Source organism: Rhinoderma darwinii, chromosome 8 (genome assembly GCF_050947455.1).
Source record: "Rhinoderma darwinii isolate aRhiDar2 chromosome 8, aRhiDar2.hap1, whole genome shotgun sequence".
NCBI classification, from domain to species: Eukaryota; Metazoa; Chordata; class Amphibia; order Anura; family Rhinodermatidae; genus Rhinoderma; species Rhinoderma darwinii.
The window spans coordinates 4,258,393-4,270,831 of NC_134694.1; positions in this window are offsets into that span (position 1 = coordinate 4,258,393).

The following is a 12,439-nucleotide window of genomic DNA, read 5'->3' on the forward strand; positions in this document are numbered from 1 at the left end:
TAGATAGATAGATAGATAGATAGATAGATAGATAGATAGATAGATATGAGATAGATAGATAGATAGATAGATAGATAGATAGATAGATAGATAGATAGATATGAGATAGATAGATAGATAGATAGATATGAGATAGATAGATAGATAGATAGATAGATAGATAGATAGATAGATAGATAGATAGATAGATAGATAGATAGATGATAGATAGATAGATAGATAGATAGATAGATAGATAGATAGATATGAGGTAGATAGATAGATAGATAGATAGATAGATAGATATGAGATAGATAGATAGATAGATAGATAGATAGATAGATAGATATGAGGTAGGTAGGTAGGTAGGTAGATATTATATAGATATCAGGTAAGTATACACATATATGCCAGCAGTAGAGCATGTTTTATTGTGTGTACCAGAAGTGTATAAATATATGTATGTATGTGTGTATGTATGTATGTATATATATATATATATATATATATATATATATATATATATATATAATACATAAAAGCACATATATATACTGTAGAAGTTGCCTTATCTGTGGTTTTACATGGGACTGCAGTGCAACCTGTTGTGTTATCTGTACTCAGAGAGTTATCATAGGTGCCCAGGAGTAACAGTCAGAGGGGTTGTAGACGTTCTACCCTGTGGTCTCTTCTGCCTCGTATAAGGCCTCTTAGTCCCTCCTGCATTGTGAATGTGGAAGGGTCTATCATGATACAGAAGACATCAGGGGGTCTAACTCAGCTACAAAAGTGTGAAACACTTTTAAATGACAAATTCAGCCTGCTACATCTGTATATATATATATGCATGTCATACATTAGCAGGAAGACCCGTGTGCGTGTTTAATGTATGAGACGCAGATGTACTGGGACCATTAGTGGGTGATTTGAGCACCTTGACTGCAGATAAATAATACATACTCCATTCTGTTATCTTACAAATACCTACAGGCTCATTATGTGAAATCCCCTCATTATGGAGCCGGGCGCCCGGTGCACCTGCTCAGTGAGCCCCTAACCCAAGCCAGGAGAAGGAAGAAATATTACGTTTCCAGGATATCATCTCCCAGCTATAAGATTTTATCAAAAAAATTATCAAATCACAAACCAGAGGTGCAATAGTGAAAGCCATGGATTGCAGCTTCAGCAGAGTTGAATTTGTTATTTCACTCTTTACGGATGTATTGTTTGTAAATTGTAACAATTTAATAGTTAACAATAACACTGTAGGTTTATTTGAAGTCCTATGTAAAAGCACAGGTATCAAATAGTGATATTACTATGAGTTGTGCCAAATGACAAGTTCAGCTCTGCTACATCTTTGAAGCTTACTATCTGATGAATCCAGGTCTGCTACATAGGGAAAACTCAACAGCTCTGATTCATATTTTAGGTGGTTACACTTATCAGTCCAGCTCTGCTACATCTATAGCCATAGCTCCCGTGAGGTTTCCCTGGTCCCTTTCTATCCGGGATATTTTTATGTTCTATGAATGGAAATTGCTGAACACCATTGTTCCCCCGGTAGCTCAAATCAGAATATATGATACCTGTCATACCATGTGTCTATATAATGAGACACTAAACCTGCAGTCTATCTTCTCCCTATCCGCTGTGCAGGTGAAGAATCTATTTCTCCCTGTTATCTGTCATTTCAGGCTGGGGTGAGGATGACTGTATTGTTCTTCAATTAAATGAATGACAGAAAATGCAGAAAGCAGCCTGCCCCCCATGATTACTACTGTATGTCACATATCTCCAGTGCTGAGAACCTCCAGAGACATTATGTCGTATATGTGACTGATATCAGCCGCTCCTCTTATAACACTCCAGTACTATTATATCCTCCAGAGACATTACATCATATGTGACTGATATCAGCCGCTCCTCTTATATCACTCCAGCACTATTATATCCTCCAGAGACATTACATCATATGTGTGACTGATATCAGCCGCTCCTCTTATATCACTCCAGCACTATTATATCCTCCAGAGACATTACATCATATGTGTGACTGATATCAGCCGCTCCTCTTATAACACTCCAGTACTATTATATCCTCCAGACATTACATCATATGTGACTGATATCAGCCGCTCCTCTTATATCACTCCAGTACTATTATATCCTCCAGAGACATTACATCATATGTGTGACTGATATCAGCCGCTCCTCTTATAACACTCCAGTACTATTATATCCTCCAGAGACATTACATCATATGTGACTGATATCAGCCGCTCCTCTTATATCACTCCAGTACTATTATATCCTCCAGAGACATTACATCATATGTGTGACTGATATCAGCCGCTCCTCTTATATCACTCCAGCACTATTATATCCTCCAGAGACATTACATCATATGTGTGACTGATATCAGCCGCTCCTCTTATATCACTCCAGCACTATTATATCCTCCAGAGACATTACATCATATGTGACTGATATCAGCCGCTCCTCTTATATCACTCCAGCACTATTATATCCTCCAGAGACATTACATCATATGTGTGACTGATATCAGCCACTCCTCTTATATCACTCCAGCACTATTATATCCTCCAGAGACATTACATCATATGTGTGACTGATATCAGCCGCTCCTCTTATATCTCTCCAGTACTATTATATCCTCCAGAGACATTACATCATATGTGACTGATATCAGCCGCTCCTCTTATATCACTCCAGTACTATTATATCCTCCAGAGACATTACATCATATGTGACTGATATCAGCCGCTCCTCTTATATCACTCCAGTACTATTATATCCTCCAGAGACATTACATCATATATGTGACTGATATCAGCCGCTCCTCTTATATCACTCCAGTACTATTATATCCTCCAGAGACATTACATCATATGTGTGACTGATATCAGCCGCTCCTCTTATATCACTCCAGTACTATTATATCCTCCAGAGACATTACATCATATGTGACTGATATCAGCCGCTCCTCTTATATCACTCCAGTACTATTATATCCTCCAGAGACATTACATCATATGTGACTGATATCAGCCGCTCCTCTTATATCACTCCAGTACTATTATATCCTCCAGAGACATTACATCATATATGTGACTGATATCAGCCGCTCCTCTTATATCACTCCAGCACTATTATATCCTCCAGACATTACATCATATGTGTGACTGATATCAGCCGCTCCTCTTATATCACTCCAGCACTATTATATCCTCCAGAGACATTACATCATATGTGTGACTGATATCAGCCGCTCCTCTTATATCACTCCAGCACTATTATATCCTCCAGAGACATTACATCATGTGTGTGACTGATATCAGCCGCTCCTCTTATAACACTCCAGAACTATTATATCCTCCAGAGACATTACATCATATGTGTGACTGATATCAGCCGCTCCTCTTATAACACTCCAGCACTATTATATCCTCCAGAGACATTACATCATATGTGTGACTGATATCAGCCGCTCCTCTTATATCACTCCAGCACTATTATATCCTCCAGAGACATTACATCATATATGTGACTGATATCAGCCGCTCCTCTTATATCACTCCAGCACTATTATATCCTCCAGACATTACATCATATGTGACTGATATCAGCCGCTCCTCTTATATCACTCCAGTACTATTATATCCTCCAGAGACATTACATCATATGTGTGACTGATATCAGCCGCTCCTCTTATATCACTCCAGTACTATTATATCCTCCAGAGACATTACATCATATGTGTGACTGATATCAGCCGCTCCTCTTATATCACTCCAGTACTATTATATCCTCCAGAGACATTACATCATATATATGAATGATATCAGCCGCTCCTCTTATAACACTCCAGCACTATTATATCCTCCAGAGACATTACATCATGTGTGACTGATATCAGCCGCTCCTCTTATATCACTCCAGTACTATTATATCCTCCAGAGACATTACATCATAGGTGACTGATATCAGCCGCTCCTCTTATATCACTCCAGTACTGTTATATCCTCCAGAGACATTACATCATATGTGACTGATATCAGCCGCTCCTCTTATATCACTCCAGTACTATTATATCCTCCAGAGACATTACATCATATGTGACTGATATCAGCCGCTCCTCATATAACACTCCAGAACTATTATATCCTCCAGAGACATTACATCATGTGTGACTGATATCAGCCGCTCCTCTTATATCACTCCAGCACTATTATATCCTCCAGAGACATTATATCATATGTGTGACTAATATCAGCCGCTCCTCTTATAACACTCCAGTACTATTATATCCTCCAGAGACATTACATCATATGTGTGACTGATATCAGCCGCTCCTCTTATATCACTCCAGCACTATTATATCCTCCAGAGACATTATATCATATGTGTGACTGATATCAGCCGCTCCTCTTATAACACTCCAGTACTATTATATCCTCCAGAGACATTACATCATATGTGTGACTAATATCAGCCGCTCCTCTTATAACACTCCAGCACTATTATATCCTCCAGAGACATTACATCATATGTGTGACTGATATCAGCCGCTCCTCTTATAACACTCCAGCACTATTATATCCTCCAGAGACATTACATCATATGTGACTGATATCAGCCGCTCCTCTTATATCACTCCAGTACTATTATATCCTCCACAGATATTACATCATATGTGTGACTGATATCAGCCGCTCCTCTTATATCACTCCAGTACTATTATATCCTCCAGAGACATTACATCATATGTGTGACTGATATCAGCCGCTCCTCTTATAACACACCAGTACTATTATATCACTCCAGTACTATTATATCCTCCACAGATATTACATCATATGTGTGACTGATATCAGCCGCTCCTCTTATAACACTCCAGCACTATTATATGCTCCAGAGACATTACATCATATGTGACTGATATCAGCCGCTCCTCTTATAACTCTCCAGCACTATTATATCCTCCAGAGACATTACATCATATGTGACTGATATCAGCTGCTCCTCTTATATCACTCCAGCACTATTATATCCTCCAGAGACATTACATCATATGTGACTGATATCAGCCGCTCCTCTTATATCACTCCAGCACTATTATATCCTCCAGGGACATTACATCATATGTGTGACTGATATCAGCCACTCCTCTTATATCACTCCAGTACTATTATATCCTCCAGAGACATTACATCATATGTGACTGATATCAGCCGCTCCTCTTATATCACTCCAGTACTATTATATCCTCCAGAGACATTACATCATATGTGACTGATATCAGCCGCTCCTCTTATATCACTCCAGCACTATTATATCCTCCAGAGACATTACATCATATGTGACCGATATCAGCCGCTCCTCTTATATCACTCCAGTACTATTATATCCTCCAGAGACATTACATCATATGTGTGACTGATATCAGCCGCTCCTCTTATAACACTCCAGTACTATTATATCCTCCAAAGATATTACATCATATGTGGGACTGATATCAGCCGCTCCTCTTATATCACTCCAGTACTATTATATCCTCCAAAGATATTACATCATATGTGACTGATATCAGCCGCTCCTCTTATAACACTCCAGTACTATTATATCCTCCAGAGACATTACATCATATGTGTGACTGATATCAGCCGCTCCTATTATATCACTCCAGTACTATTATATCCTCCAGAGACATTACATCATATGTGTGACTGATATCAGCCGCTCCTCTTATATCACTCCAGTACTATTATATCCTCCAGAGACATTACATCATATGTGTGACAGATATCAGCCGCTCCTCTTATAACACTCCAGTACTATTATATCCTCCAGACATTACATCATATGTGACTGATATCAGCCGCCCTTCTTATAACACTCCAGCACTATTATATTCTCTGGACTATGAGGGTTACTCTCTATAGTATCACCAGTCATTATTTATGCTTTCTATCCTACACCTGTCATTATCATAATACTGCTCCCTAGGTACAAGAATATAACTACTATAATACTGCCCCTATATACAAGAATATAACTACTATAATACTGCCCCCTATATACAAGAATATAACTACTATAATACTGCCCCCTATATACAAGATTATAACTACTATAATACTGCCCCTATATACAAGAATATAACTACTATGATACTGCCCCCTATATACAAGAATATAACTACTATAATACTGCTCCAATATACAAGAATATAACTACTATAATACTGCCCCTATATACAAGAATATAACTACTATACTACTGCCCCCTATATACAAGAATATAACTACTATAATACTGCCCCCTATATACAAGATTATAACTACTATAATAGTGCCCCTATATACAAGAATATAACTACTATAATACTGCCCCCTATATACAAGAATATAACTACAAAAATACTTCCCCTATGTATGCAATCATATAACTACTATAATACTGCCCCTATATACAAGAATATAACTACTATAATACTGCCCCTATATACAAGAATATAACTACTAGAATACTGCTCCTATATACAAGAATATAACTACTATAATACTGCCCCTATATACAAGAATATAACTACTATAATACTGCCTCCTATATATAAGAATATAAGTACTATAATACTGCCCCCTATATACAAGAATATAAGTACTATAATACTGCCCCCTATATACAAGAATATAACTACTATAATACTGCTCCTTATATACAAGAGTATAACTACTATAATACTGCCCCCTATATACAGGAATATAACTACTCTAGTACTGCCCCCTATTTACAAGAATATAACTACTATAATACTGCCCCTATATACAAGAATACAACTACTATAATACTGCCCCTATATACAAGAATATAATGACTATAATACTGCCCGCTATATACAAGAATATAACTACTATAATATTGCCCCTATATACAAGAATATAACGACTATAATACTGCCCCCTATATACAAGAATATAACTACTATAATACTGCCTCCTATATACAAGAATATAACTACTATAATACTGCCCCCTATATACAAGAATATAAGTACTATAATACTGCCCCTATATACAAGAATATAACTCCTATAATACTGCCACATATATACAAGAATATAACTACTATAATACTGCCCCCTATATACAAGAATATAACGACTATAATACTGCCCCCTATATACAAGAATATAACTCCTATAATACTGCCACATATATACAAGAATATAACTACTATAATACTGCCCCTATATACAAGAATATAACGACTATAATACTGCCCCCTATATACAAGAATATAACTACTATAATACTGCCTCCTATATACAAGAATATAACTACTATAATACTGCCCCCTATATACAAGAATATAACTACTATAATACTGCCCCTATATACAAGAATATAACTCCTATAATACTGCCACATATATACAAGAATATAACTACTATAATACTGCCCCCTATATACAAGAATATAACTACTATAATACTGCTCCTATATACAGGAATATAACTACTATAAGCCTGCCCCCTATATACAAGAATATAATTACTATAATACTGCCCCTATATACAGGAATATGACTACTATAATATTGCCCCTATCTACAGGAATATAACTAATATATACTGCCCCTATGTACAAGAATATAACTACTATAATGCTGCTTCTATATACAAGAATATAACTACTATAATACTGCCCCGATATGCAAGAATATAAGTACTATAATACTGCCCCCTATATACAAGAATATAACTACTATAATACTGCGCCCAATATACAAGAATATAACTACTATAATACTGCCCCCTATATACAAGAATATAACTACTATAATAGTGTCCCTATATACAAGAATAGCATTACTATAATACTGCCCCCTATATACAAGAATATAACTACTATAATACTGCCTCTTATATACAAGAATATAACTACTATAATACTGCCGCCTATATACAAGAATATAACTACTATAATACTGCTCCTATATACAAGAATATAACTACTATAATACTGCTCCTATATACAAGAATATAACTACTATAATACTGCACCTATATACAAGAATATAACTACTATAATAATGCTCCTATATACAAGAATATAACTACTATAATACTGCCCCCTATATACAAGACTATAACTACTATAATACTGCCCCTATATACAAGAATATAACTACTATACTATTGCACCCTATATACAAGAATATAACTACTAGAATACTGCTCCTATGTACAAGAATATAACTACTATAATACTGCCCCTATATACAAGAATATAACTACTATAATACTGCCCACTATATACAAAAATATAACTACTATAATACCAACCTATATACAAGAATATAACTACTATAATACTGCCCCCTATATACAAGAATATAACTACTATAATACTGCCCCTATATACAAGAATATAACTACTATAATACTGCCCCCTATATACAAGAATATAACTACTATAATACTGCTCCCTATATACAAGAATATAACTACTATAATACTGCCTCTATATACAGGAATATAACTACTATAATACTGCTCCTATATACAAGAATATAACTACTATAATACTGGCCCCTATATACAAGAATATAACTACTATAATACTGCCCCCTATATACAAGAATATAACTACTATAATACTGCTCCCTATATACAAGAATATAACTACTATAATACTGCCCTATATACAAGAATATAACTACTATAATACTGCCCCCTATATACAAGAATATAACTACTATAATACTGCCCCTATATACAAGAATATAACTACTATAATACTGCCCCCTATATACAAGAATATAACTACTATAATACTGCTCCTATATACAAGACTATAACTACTATAATACTGCTCCTATATACAAGAATATAACTACTATAATACTGCTCCTATATACAAGAATATAACTACTATAATACTGCCCCTATATACAAGAATATAACTACTATAATACTGCCTCCTATATACAAGAATATAACTACTATAATACTGCCTCCTATATACAAGAATATAACTACTATAATACTGCTCCCTATATACAAGAACATAACTACTATAATACTGCCCCTATATACAAGAATATAACGACTATAATACTGCTCCTATATACAAGAATATAACTACAATAATACTGCTCCTATATACACGAATATAACTACTATAATACTGCCCCCTATATACAAGAATATAACTACTATAATACTGCTCCTATATACAAGAATATAACTACTATAATACTGCTCCCTATATACAAGAACATAACTACTATAATACTGCCCCTATATACAAGAATATAACTACTATAATACTGCTCCTATATACAAGAATATAACTACTATAATACTGCTCCTATATACACGACTATAACTACTATAATACTGCCCCCTATATACAAGAATATAACTACTATAATACTGCTCCTATATACAAGAATATAACTACTATAATACTGCCCCCTATATACAAAAATATAACTACTATAATACCAACCTATATACAAGAATATAACTACTATAATACTGCCCCCTATATACAAGAATATAACTACTATAATACTGCCCCTATATACAAGAATATAACTACTATAATACTGCCCCCTATATACAAGAATATAACTACTATAATACTGCTCCCTATATACAAGAATATAACTACTATAATACTGCCTCTATATACAGGAATATAACTACTATAATACTGCTCCTATATACAAGAATATAACTACTATAATACTGCCCCCTATATACAAGAATATAACTACTATAATACTGCCCCCTATATACAAGAATATAACTACTATAATACTGCTCCCTATATACAAGAATATAACTACTATAATACTGCCCTATATACAAGAATATAACTACTATAATACTGCCCCCTATATACAAGAATATAACTACTATAATACTGCCCCTATATACAAGAATATAACTACTATAATACTGCCCCCTATATACAAGAATATAACTACTATAATACTGCTCCTATATACAAGACTATAACTACTATAATACTGCTCCTATATACAAGAATATAACTACTATAATACTGCTCCTATATACAAGAATATAACTACTATAATACTGCCCCTATATACAAGAATATAACTACTATAATACTGCCTCCTATATACAAGAATATAGCTACTATAATACTGCCTCCTATATACAAGAATATAACTACTATAATACTGCTCCCTATATACAAGAACATAACTACTATTAGGGCATGACCACACATGGCGGAATTCCTCCGCAACTGTCCGCATCAATGCCGCACCTAATCCGGGTTGCGGATTACGGCTGCGGATCTGCACAAAATGTGCAGAAAATTGATGCGGACTAGCTGCTGCGGACTGCGGGAAAAGTGCTTCCCTTCTCCCTATCAGTGCAGGATAGAGAGAAGGGACAGCACTTTCCCTAGTGAAAGTAAAAGAAATTCATACTTACCGCCCGTTGTCTTTATGACGCGTCCCTCCTTCGGCATCCAGCCCGACCTCCCTGGATGACGCGCCAGTCCATGTGACCGCTGCAGCCTGTGCTTGGCCTGTGATTGGCTGCAGCCGTCACTTACACTGAAACGTCATCCTGGGAGGCCGGACTGGAGACAGAAACAGGGAGTTCTCGGTAAGTACGAACTTCATTTTTTTTTCCAGATACATGTATATTGGGATCGGTAGTCACTGTCCCGGGTGCAGAAACAGTTACTGCCGATCGCTTAACTCTTTCAGCACCCTGGACAGTGACTATTTACTGACGTCTCCTAGCAACGCTCCCGTCATTACGGGAGCCCCATTGACTTCCTCAGTCTGGCTGTAGACCTAGAAATACATAGGTCCAGCCAGAATGAAGAAATGTCAAGTAAAAAAAGCAAGACGCATCCGCAGCACACATGACATGTGCATGACAGCTGCGGACTTCATTGCGGAACTTTGAATCTCCATTGAAGTCAATGGAGAAATTCCGCCATGAGTCCGCCACTGCTCCGCAACAGACAGAGCATGCTGCGGACACCAAATTCCACTCCGCAGCCTATGCTCCGCAGCGGAATGTACGCATCGTGTAAACGAACACTGCTAAATTAAAGTGAAAGTCAATGTAGAAACGGCTCCGCTGCGGATTAACGCTGCGGAGTGTCCGCAGCGGAATTTAAGTGCAATTCCGCCATGTGTGAACCCGCCCTAATACTGCCCCTATATACAAGAATATAACTACTATAATACTGCTCCTATATACAAGAATATAAATACAATAATACTGCTCCTATATACACACGAATATAACTACTATAATACTGCCCCCTATATACAAGAATATAACTACTATAATACTGCTCCTATATACAAGAATATAACTACTATAATACTGCTCCCTATATACAAGAACATAACTACTATAATACTGCCCCTATATACAAGAATATAACTACTATAATACTGCCCCTATATACAAGAATATAACTACTATAATACTGCTCCTATATACAAGAATATAACTACTATAATACTGCTCCTATATACACGACTATAACTACTATAATACTGCCCCCTATATACAAGAATATAACTACTATAATACTGCTCCTATATACAAGAATATAACTACTATAATACTGCTCCCTATATACAAGAACATAACTACTATAATACTGCCCCTATATTACAAGAACATAACTACTATAATACTGCCCCTCATATACAAGAATATAACTACTATAATACTGCTCCTATATACAAGAATATAACTACTATAATACTGCTCCTATATACACGAATATAACTACTATAATACTGCCCCCTATATACAAGAATATAACTACTATAATACTGCTCCTATATACAAGAATATAACTACTATAATACTGCTCCTATATACACGAATATAACTACTATAATACTGCCCCCTATATACAAGAATATAACTACTATAATACTGCTCCTATATACAAGAATATAACTACTATAATACTGCTCCTATATACAAGAATATAACTACTATAATACTGCCCTTTATATACAAGAATATAACTACTATAATACTGCTCCTATATACAGGAATATAACTACTATAATACTGCTCCTATATACAAGAATATAACTACTATAATACTGCAACCTGTGGACAAATAAGGAACTGCTCTTATACTGGTTTATGGAGTACAGTGGAAATTAAAGGGTTGGTCCAAACAAATGAAAACCCCTTTAAAGCCCACAGAACTAATTATAACTATTATTTAGTTGTTGTGATCTGTTTCTTGTCTTATTAGTCATTGCTTTACAGATCTTTTGTATCCTCCTCTTTTTAATAAAGGTAGAAGCCTAATTCAATAATTTCGGGTCACCATCTTGGGTGAGTCTAAAGGATGGACTTTGTCATTTTTTTATTTTTTTTTCAACCTCTGATAATGTC